The sequence below is a fragment of the Juglans microcarpa x Juglans regia genome, chromosome 2S (genome assembly GCF_004785595.1).
Source record: "Juglans microcarpa x Juglans regia isolate MS1-56 chromosome 2S, Jm3101_v1.0, whole genome shotgun sequence".
NCBI classification, from domain to species: Eukaryota; Viridiplantae; Streptophyta; class Magnoliopsida; order Fagales; family Juglandaceae; genus Juglans; species Juglans microcarpa x Juglans regia.
In genome coordinates, this window is record NC_054597.1 from 29,531,243 (window position 1) to 29,542,747 (window position 11,505).

An 11,505-nucleotide genomic window follows, 5' to 3' on the forward strand; every position below is an offset into this window, starting at 1 on the left:
AAAAAAAACAATGAATCTTTCTAAGTTGACTGGATAGCAGGGCAAAAAGGGACAAAAATAAAGAGATAAACAGGTTTATTAAATACGAGTCAGATCACTATAGAAAGCTAAAACAATAGGACCAAAGTTTTCTGAATTAAATTCAATTAAAAAGAAGACCAATATTAATTATCTGTGGACCATAGTCGTATTCCCCTAAAACACATCAAGCCAGTTAGAACAAGCAAACCCAACAAATAAAATCAAGTTGGGTATTCCCCTAACAATTAAAACCAAACCCAGATATCCAATGGAGGTCCAGTACTCTACTCAACCAAGTGATTACCCCATCCAATCGAGGTCCAGAATCATAGTTACAGGGAGAGAGAGAGAGAGAGAGAGAGAGAGAGTACGAGATGTAGCGACCGAGATGGGGTGAGGACGAGCGGCGACAGGGATGCAGCGACCGAGATGGGGCGAGGATGAGCGGTGGACGGTTATGGGGTCACGGCTCACGGGGTCACGGTGATGGAGGCAAGGGCTTAGGGTTTCTGTGTTTTCGCACTTCGCAGTGTAACGAGACAGCGAGAGAGAGCGAGCGAGAGAGACCGGGGGGGGGGGAGCGGAGAAGAATATAACTGGTATCAAAACGGCGTCGTTTTGATACCGGTTTTTATTAAAAAAAATAAAGATCCAGGTACCGGATTGGTCCAGGTTTTCAAACCCGGGTTTCGGCCCGTGTTTGATCCGGGCCGAAACCCAAACCTAGTTTTCCCGGTTCCGGACCGGGCCGGGAAAAAACCCAGCCTGGATGAACAGTCCTACATGAAAGTATTCTCCTGTAAAACTGTGTTTCGAAAAGTCTTCAGAGTTGAAAAATAAAGGGTAGCAGCAGGACTGCAAAGCTACAAACGTGAGACTTGACAAAGCAAATGCCATCCATTGTGGCATTCTCAGGGGTTATATAGCCACTATATTAGATGTTGTTTTCCAATATAGTTTCAATATACATTCTCAAATTTATTAACTGTTAGAAATAAGACCATATACCCAAATTGAGTTGTAAGCAGTGACTCCTGGTTTAATAGCTAACAGTCTAACATGACCATGAGTTGTATTGACCTCTTGGAGTAATTGTCAATCTTTGATGAGCTATTGTCTTGAATTTCTTGCTAGTCTTTTTACTGCAACCTCATGTGCATCTAGTAACATATTACATACCCTATACATCAATTTCTCAATGGTCGAGAACAATTGCCTCAAATAAGATTGGCCTAATTCAATGCTTTCAAATATTTAGATATCTATTGCAGCCATTGTCTTGGAAAAATTGAATACGTACTGAAAGTACTACTAGCTTTTTATTTTGTGCGTCTTTTGATCTTATCCTTGGAACATGTAAAATGATAGCGATCTTAACTCCAACATTAATGCCTTGTATTGGCCTGTTTCACATTCTGTTGACGAGTCTACAGATATTAAATTGTACGCTTGGGCATTGTTTGAATGTTGAGATAAGATAGAAAATATATAAATAATAATGAAATAATTTGTGAATGATAGTGAAATAATTTGAATTAATATATTTTATGAGGTTTTGGAAAAAGAATGAGAAAAAGTTGAATAAAAATATTATAAACTTAAAAATTGTTAAAAATATTATTTTTATTTTGAGATTTAAAAAAGTTGAATTATATTGTATATTTTGTTTGGAAGTTTGGAAAAGTTGTAATGATTAGGTAATGATTAAATAAAAAAGTTTAAAATTTGAAAATTTGAAAATTGAAAAGTGTTTGAGTTTGAGTGGTGTTTAGATGTTGAGATTAGATGAAATGAGATGAGATGAGATAAGTTCAGACCATTTCAACATCCAAACAGGGCTTAACCTTTACCTTGGAGGCTGGGACACAAGTTTTCTCATGTTGTTGTAGGACAAGTAACGCACAAATAGATCCCCCATATCTGCCACAAATATATTATACTTCTTTCTAAATCTTCCTTTGTGCCTTCAACATTTGTGTCATCTGGCAAAAATTATACAATAAAAAAAGATACTTGTAATATGTAGTAAATTGTTAGGCCTCTTGCTAATGGAATTCATGCTTGAAACACAAATGACATGACACATGCACACTATAACAAATAAGAATATCATCGGCTTGTTGAATGTTGGTCGGACAATCAATGCTTTGCCATAAGACTCATCCTGTTATGTGTCACGGTCCATTCCCAACCACCGCAACTCAACACACTGTCATGGGTTACCATAGCCACCACCACTCAATAACGGGAGGGAAGTATAAAGTAAGACTAGGGTTGTTTGGGAGTGAGATAGAGGATATGAGATGGGCCTTATGGGCCGGGCCACTATTACGCCTGTTATATGAGTACTTAGTAGGCTTGTTATCCGGTTGGGCTTAAGTGTCTAGTTGTTCTGTCACCTTTCGTTATTTTCTTATTTGCATTGCCCCAATTAGTGATTGGCCTTAGTAGTATTATGTAATTTCTGTATTTCCTTAGTTTGTTAGCTGACAAGGTTGTTAGGCTATTATGGATACGCTACGGATTGGAGGAGTACAAGTGGAATGGGAAATCAATTAGTAAGACTAACATACAAAGTTGTCGTTTAGTTTCTTACTCTCCTCTCTCTCTCTCTCTCTCTCTCTCCCTCTCTCTCTTAATGGAGGTGCTTACCCAAAAAGTAAGCTAAATTTCGATTAATTGCTCAGGCGTGTGACAAGTTTGGTATTAGAGACGTTGGTCTTGTGAGAAGCTATTCGCATGGAAGAGGGTACACAGATGAATCAGCTCCAGGAAGGCCTCAACTCATTAAAGAGGTCGTGACTCCCAATTTAAAACAATAGAGACAGAGATGATGTCATTGAGAAGCGCAAGTCCAATTCAGTAGTTCAACAGCTGATGGCGTTAATGGTTGAGATGTAAAAGAGGAACTAGACCCATTCTAGGTAGTCATCGCTAGTGCCTCCACTTGGCTTTGAGAGTGCCTTGGGTCGGAATAGTGATCTCGGCCTAAAGGGTGTGCGACTGGATTTCTTGCTTTCGACGGGGAGGATCTCACCTCAGCACCGGTTGCGCCTGGCTTCCTTTCATAATGAAGGAAGGGCTCTGACTTGGTTCCAGGATCTGAATGGGTTAGGAGCCTTCACTGACTGGGAGGCCTTTGTTAGGGCTCGATTAGTAAGATTTGGATCTAGTGCGTACAATGACTTAATGGAGGCCTTAACAAGCTTTGACAAGTGGGCTCTTTGAAGACTATAAAACCCAATTTAAGGCCCTATCTAACAGGTTCTTGGGCCTGTCATATGTGTATGAACTAAATTGTTTTCTCAGTAGGCAGAAAGATGAAATATGTTTACCGATAAGGATGTTTGGGCCAAGGCACCTCACAACCACCTACGGGTTGGCTAAAATATAGGAGGAACATGTGACCATCTGTAAGAAAGGGGCCATAAACTTTTCAACCCACCATGAGCCTAGAATACTAAGAAACCCTGCCAGCCAAACTGGAGGGGGCTTTAAGGGGAACAAGGAGGTTTTGCCTATATAGAGGGTCAATTAGGAACAAATGAAGGATAGGCATGATCAAGACCTATGTTACTATCGTGATTCCAAGTGAGATCCAGGCCACAAGTGTGTATAACCCCATATATTTTGACTAGAGGAAGATGATATAGAAATGGAAGAAGTGGTAGAAAGGGCAGTGCAGGGAATGGAGGTATTGGACAGAAAGGACCCTCAAGAATTTATGTCCATTTCTACAGGGCGAGAGATCTCTTTTCACACCATCACAGGGTCACATAACCCAAAGACCATGCGAGTAAAAGGAAAAATAGGATCTCAATGTGTGGTTATCTTAATTGACTTGAGTATTACCCATAACTTTATAGAACTGACACTAGTCAGTAATGGACGATTGGTGGTCGAAGATAGGGAGAAAGTCAAATTTAGGATAGCCAATGGAGAGTAAGTAGTCAATGAAGAGAAATGTAATAAGGTTCGGGTGGCTATCCAAGGAATAGTCCTTACCTTGGATGTGTGAGTGTTGGTCTTGGCAGGGTGCAACATGGTCTTGGGTGTGCAGTGGCTTCAAACACTAGGACAAGCTCACAATGTAGCTCAAAAAGGGTGAACAGTAGGTTCAACTGCAAGGGTTAGCTTCTACAAGGTTGATTCAGGAAGGCCTTATTAACAGATTCAATAAAATGGAGACTAAGGGGTCATACTATAGTTAATTGAAGAAGGAAACAAAACCACATGCCATAAGCCCAATCCACTCATTGCTCAAGTCATTGAGCAGTTCCTTGAATTTTTAAGGAACCCACTAGTCGGAGCCCTTCAACGCTCACATGACCACTCTATTCACCTAGTTCTTGAGGCAAGCCCCGTGTTAGTAAGGCCTTACAATTTATACCCTTACCACCAAAATGATGAGATAAAGAAGATTGTTAGGGAATTATTGGATTCAGGAGTAATTAGGCTCAGCCAAAGCCCACACTCTTCTCCGATCTTGCTGGTCAAAAAAGTAGACAGATCTTAGAGAATGTGTGTTGATTATCGAGTCCTAAATAGTGTCACTATTAAGGATAAGTACCCTATTCTTGTAGAAGAGGGACTGATGGATGAGCTACATGGTCCCAAATGTACTCTAAATTGGACTTAAGATCAGGATATTATCAAATTTGAGTCCTCAACTAGCGAACATTCCAAAGACTAACTTTCTAACTCACGAGGGCCACTAGGAATTTTTTATGATGTTATTCGGCCTCACAAATGCACCATCTACTTTCTAGAGTTTCAAGAATGAGGTATTTAGACCCCATTTAAGGAAATTTATTTTTTATTTTTTGATGACATACTTGTTTAAAGTAAATCTGAATAGGAGCATGCTATATACTTAAGGGTGACCCTGGAAACTCTAAAGAAGCATCAGCTATCTACTAAGCACTCCCAGTGTAGTTTTGGGTGTAGGGAAGTGTCTTATTAGGGGCACACTATTTCGGCTCAAGGAGTCAAATCTAATCCAGACAAGCTAAAGACAATGATTAATTTGCCCCTTCCCACATCCCTAAAGTCCTTAAGAGGATTCTTAAGGTAGACAGGTTAGTACAGAGATTAATTAAGGGGTGTGAGGAATAGCTAGCCCCCTCACTGCCTTATTAAAGAAAGACAAGCTCCTATGGTTAGCAGAAGTTAAGAAGGCTTTTCAAGCCTTGAAGGAAGCAGTAGTGAAACCTTATGTTCTAACACTTCTGATTTCACAGTTCCATTTGTGATCGAGTGAGATGCTTCAGGCACAACTATTGTCGGTGTTCTTATGCAAAAATGGCAACTAGTGCCATATTTCATCCACGTTTTAAAAGGGAAGGCTTAAGTAATGTCCACAAACGAGAAAGAACTATTTGCCTCGGTTTTAGCAGTCCAAAAGTGAAGACCTTACTTGCTAGGTCAGTTATTTATCATCAAAATTGAACACCAAAGCTTAAGGTATCTCCTGGAACATAAGACTAGAACCTCCATGCAATAGAGGTAGATTAATAATTTGATATGCTACGATTTTTTATTGAATATTAAAGGGGTAGAGATAGAGTGGCAAACGCTCTATCTAGAAGATTTGAGGAAATTGAAGCAACTCTTTGTGTTATCTCATTTCCTTCCATCTTCTGGCTGGGTGAGTAAAGCAAACTTACAATGGGGACAACAACATTTAAGACATGTTCAACAAACTATAAAATGGGAGTTGTCATCAAAATATATGGTCAGTGATGGACTACTATTTTATAAGAAGCGCCTATACATTGCTTAGGACCTCGATTCAAACACAAACTTTTCCAGTTGCTGCACATTAGGACATTGGGAGGGGCAGTCAGGCTACGACAAGACCAACCATAGAGTTAGAAGGGACTTTTTTTGGCAAGTGGTAAAGGCATATGTGGAGACATTTATACAAATTGTAATGTATGCAGACAATCAAAATAGACAAACACTTCCTAGTGGGCTTTTACCACTCTTACCAATTCCCAAACAACCATGGACCAACATTTCTATGGATTTCATAGATGGCCTCCAAACCTCCAAAGGATATAATAATATATGGGTCATGGTGGACATGTTAACTAAATATAGTCATTTCTTACCCTTGCCTCACCCACACACTGCCAGTTCTATGGCCTAACTGTTCATCGATCACATCTTTAAGCTCCATGGGCTCTCCAGCTCTGCTGTATCTGACCAAGACAACCTTTTTACAAGCAAATTCTGTCAGAAATTGTTCACGTTGTAGGGAGTACAGTTAGGCTTTAGTACAGCATACCATCCTCAAACGGATGGCCGAATGGAGATTGTTAAGAAATATTTAGAAAATCACCTGCAGTGCTTTGTAGGGGAGAGATCAAAGGATTGGCCGTAGTGGATCCCACTGGTGGAGCATTGGTACAATACTTCCCAACATTCACCAACCAAGTTGACACCTTTTGAAGCCTTGTATGACTACCCTCCACCATGGTTGATGTCTTACATGCCCGACATCAAAAGACTAGAGTCCATGGATGAGACACTGAGGTCCAGGGAGCAGATCATGCAACTCTTGCACGCGCGCCATAACATTCACCAAGCTTAGGACGACATTAAAAAATATGTGGATCTAAGACAACAAGAATGAAACTTTACTGACGGCGATTGGGTCTACTTACGTTTACAACCTTATCGGCAGTTGTTTGTGAACAACTGTTGGAACTTGAAGCTGGCCCCATGGTACTATGGCCATCTTAGGTCAACCACCAAATCGGAGTCGTGGTTATAAACTTTAACTGCCTCCCTTAGCCCAAATCCATCTAGTGTTTCACGTCTCTTAACTCAAAAGAAAGTTAGGTCAACAAGTCTCTATGGTTTCTCAATTACCGCTAGTTGATTTTGCTTGAGTTTGCAAGCCTGAACCAAAAGCGATCTTAGCCCATCGCCAGGAGAAAGATTGGACAGTATCTTGCCATGGAGATCCTGGTTCATTGACAAGAGCAGAGAAAAGAAGGGGCCAAGCGGGAGAAGTATTCAGAGTTAAAGGTTGCCTACACTCAACCTTGTGGACAAGGTGCTTTGAAGAGTGGAGGAATTGTCATGGTCCATCCCTAGCTGCCACCACTCAACACACTTCATGGGTTACCCTAGCACCACCACTCAACAACGAGAGAGAAGAAGTATGAAATAAGATTAGTCTTGTTCAAGAGTGAGATAGAGGATATGAGATGGGCCTTATGGGCTGGGCCAATAGTACATTTATTATCTGAGCACTTAGTAGGCTTGTTATTCGATGGGGCTTAAGTGTCCAGATGTTCTATTACAATTTGTTATCTCCTTATTTGCATTGATTTATTAGCTGACTAGGTTGTTAGGCTGTTATGTATATACTACAGGATTGGAAAAGTATAAGTGGAATGAAAAATTATTCTATAAGAATCATCGAGCATCAATATACAAAGCTTCCTTTCAGTTTCTTACTCTCCTTCCTCTTCTCTCTCTCTCTCTCACATTCATTTTTCCTGGAGGTGCTTACCCTTAAGGTAAGCTAAATTCCAGCACTTAGTAGGCATGTTATTCGGTGGGGCTTAAGTGTCCAGATGTTATATTACATTTTGTTATCTCCTTATTTGCACTGATTTATTAGCTGACTAGGTTGTTAGGCTGTTATGTATATACTATAGGATTGGAAGAGTATAAGTGGAATGGGAAATTATTCTATAAGAATCATCGAGAATCAATATACAAAGCTTCCTTTCAGTTTCTTACTCTCCTTCCACTTGTCTCTTTCTCTCTCTCTCTCTCTCTCAAATTCATTTTTCCTGGAGGTGCTTACCCTTAAAGTAAGCTAAATTCCGATTAATTACTCATACATGTGACATTGTGCCATCAAAACAAACTTAATTATGTTAACACTAGATTCCCAGAATCCAAGAGGGTGGCTGCCATGTTACTCGACACTACCTTATAGTTATTATAAATAATTTATCACAATTAATGGCTGCCATCCATTGTGTGATCTTCAACAATCCTTAGTCTTCCAAAAAGGTAAGAACTCTAGTTAGCTAAATCTGGGACTGGATCGCTTGAGTTTGAGATATTACGAGTTATTTGCCAGTTTATTGTACCATATATCCCCAAGTAATGATAACCCTTGCTCTTCGAATGATTATCCTATGCATCTTTGTTTTGAGCTTACTTGTCTGGACTCATTTCTTCTCTACACAAATATTATGAAAAATGGAGCTCATAGGTTCTGATGATCTTATTGACCTTTCGAACTTGAATGCAACACTTATGGTGTGGTGGCTGCTGTATATATTGTAAGGAAGCACAACGGAAATACCTCAAGCACAGTTTATTGAGTTGCTCCACAAGCTTGTCTAGTTTAGCAAACCTCAATCGTCTCCTCTTAATGGCGAAGTATATTACATAGTATAGACTAGAGTAACACTTAGCACATCCACAACCGAAATACTATTTTAAGAGAGAACAAAGAGAGAGAGAGATTTCACTATTTAGAATGCTGCCAAGAATCAACTGAGGGGGGCTATATATAGCCCACCCCGCAAGGCTGGCCCTAAAGGCCAGTCTTTACTTTGCCATTTAAGTGGTAGTAACGCATGGCCTTAAAACTATGTGTTAAATGTTACAAGCCATGTAACACACGAAGCCATGCGTTACATTGCTTTGTAATGCACATGAGGGTAAGGGTGTCAGGACCCTTAGGAAAGTGGCCTCGAGTCACGCCTCGACACTATCCTTGACATGCTATGACAGCCCCACAGCCAGCCTGCATGCGTGCCATGGCCCATGTCTTGACACGCATGAGGGGCCCAGTGAGGCTACTGGTCGCACGCAGCCTAGCATGCGCATGCCTAGCAAGGTTAGTAACTGCGCGCAACCCAGCATGCAGCCCAATATGCCCATGCGCGTGCCCTAACAGCAGCAGCCCAGCGAGGTTAGTGGCATGCCTCAACAGGCATGCCATCCAGCTCACAACTCCAGCCCGTGCCCTGCAGGCAAGGCCAATGGCATGCCATCCAATGCATGGCACCAACCCATGCCTTGCAGCACCAACGCTTAGGCCACCTGCCTGGGCCATGCGGAGCCAACGCCCAGGCCACCTGCCTGGCACCCTACCATGCCCAGTAATAGGCAATGCACGACACCATGTTGTGCCCACCAACAGGCCCATGCATGGCACCCTGCCATGTCTACTAGTATACCATACACAGCACCATGCCGTGCCCCACCAGCCATGAGCCAGACTAGCCCAGTCGTGGGCCATGAATCACACTAGCCACCCATGGGCCAATGCATGCCACCGGCCACCATGGCCAGTGCAAGACTATCTTGTTGCTTTCTTTTAGTTTTATTCTAATATTTTTCAAGGGACTATCTGGGAGTTTTCACTTTGTAATTTCTATAAATAGGACCCTTAGTCATTTAGCTTACATCTTTTGACAATTCCTATTGTGGACGGCTTATTGTTCTTTAGATCATTTTTAGTGCTTAGCACTTGGGCCATTTTGGGTGCAATTTGTGAATCCCTAAAGAGAGAATCAAACTTTACAATTCGTGAATATGTGTGATTTAAGTTATCCAATCTTATGAGTATTATTCAATCATTATCTTGTCTTCCATTATTCTTCCATTGATCATCTTATTTTACTTGCATCGTTCTTATATTTTTTTTGTGCTTTCTCACCAAACAAGAACCATCAATTCATCATTTCCCACGTCCAAGCCAAACCCTTAATTCCACTTACCATATTTAGCCTTCCTCCATCCTCCATAAACCCTAGCCAAAACCACCAAGTTCCAATAAGGTAATTCCTATATTTTAGGAATCCTTGACTTAATCCAATATCTTGATTTAAGGAATTGCCATCCCATCTTCAGTCCCTTAAATCACTCCATCCTTACAATATCTCAAGTCAACTAAGACCTTCCATAATAGCCAAAACCAAATCCCTATCCTTCCTTAAAAGATTCCTACCATTTAAGAATCTTTCCATATCCATCTCCAATCTGTCCAAACTCATCCAAGCACCCAATCACGCCAACCCTAATTTGAAACCCTAAACTCATGCAAACCCTAATTCCATTACCCTTTGCGTGTTGCCCTAGCTACCAAATCCTAACCTCACTTCACTCCTCCAACCCTAGCCCATACCAATTCGGAGCCATTCTCAAGAACAAGCACAAGCCGAACTATATTGCATTGCATCCACCAAACACTTAGATCACCCAATTGCATCATCATCATCATCACTTTCATCACTTAAATATTAAACCTTCATCTACCTAGGGACCCACCATTGCCACGAAAGTTGAAGGCCAAGCAAGTTGGTAAGGCTCACTCGGTCATCACCATCACCAAGGCGAGCTCGTGGAGCTTAGCGTTTAGGGACTAGATCGAGGTCCCTAACAAGGGGTCTACCCACGTGGGCACCCCTCCATCAACACACACACACACACACACACACACACACATATATATATATATATATATTCTAAACCAAAGCCTCACACCCCATACACCTTCATCTAAGTAAAACGTGAATTGTAATTTTTGCTGTCCTATTTAAACATACAGCTCATTCTCCCCCTTTTCCTCAACTTTATGTATTTTGTGATAAGTCATTTTTATTTAGGTTTCTTTCTTACATCATTTAGCACCGCAATTCTCCATATTTCAAATATTTGGAATTTCTTTGTCTACCTTCCCTGAGCCTACCGACAAGGAATATGTGAGTACTGTAGAGAATAATGGTGCTGCTAGGAATGCAAAGGCCCCAAATACAAGTGTAGATGCCAAAAATTCTAATCAAATAAGTTGAAGACTCAAGTTCTAATTAGAGTAAAGACACTAATCAGACAAAAGAATTAGGTCCTATTTTGGATACCCACTCTACTATAGTCGAGCTTGTCGAAAGGAGAAATGGTATTAAATGAAGTGTGTTTTCTAATTTAGATTTCGAGAATGAGGAGGAGTTGTCCATGGATGATTTGATTAAACTAGATGCAGAGAGGAAGAATGCTAAAGGAGAAGGAGACGGTATGCAGGTGGAGAAGAGAAGGAAAAGCAGTTCTATTTGCTCTGTATAGATGCATTTTATTTTGTTTCGGTTTCCACAATTTTTTTTCCACCTCACTGCTGCATAGAGGGTGTGTGGGATGTGTTAAATATTGAGACTTCTGTGTAGCAAAACTCATATATTAGACCTCATCTTTTAGAATAATTCTATTTGAAAATCTTTACACATTATCTTATAAACTTTAAAGATGGTAAATAGATTAATTATACAACGAGAAATTGTCATCCCTCCCATCAAATATTAACCCTCTCATCATAGATGCAACCTAAAAATATCATTTTATGTTTGCCCAATAAAATAATATCTTTTATAAAATCAAAATAAAGCTTTGATGATTATCAAATTTTAATAAGAAATAAATTAGAACGGGATATATATAAGGTTTTAGGCA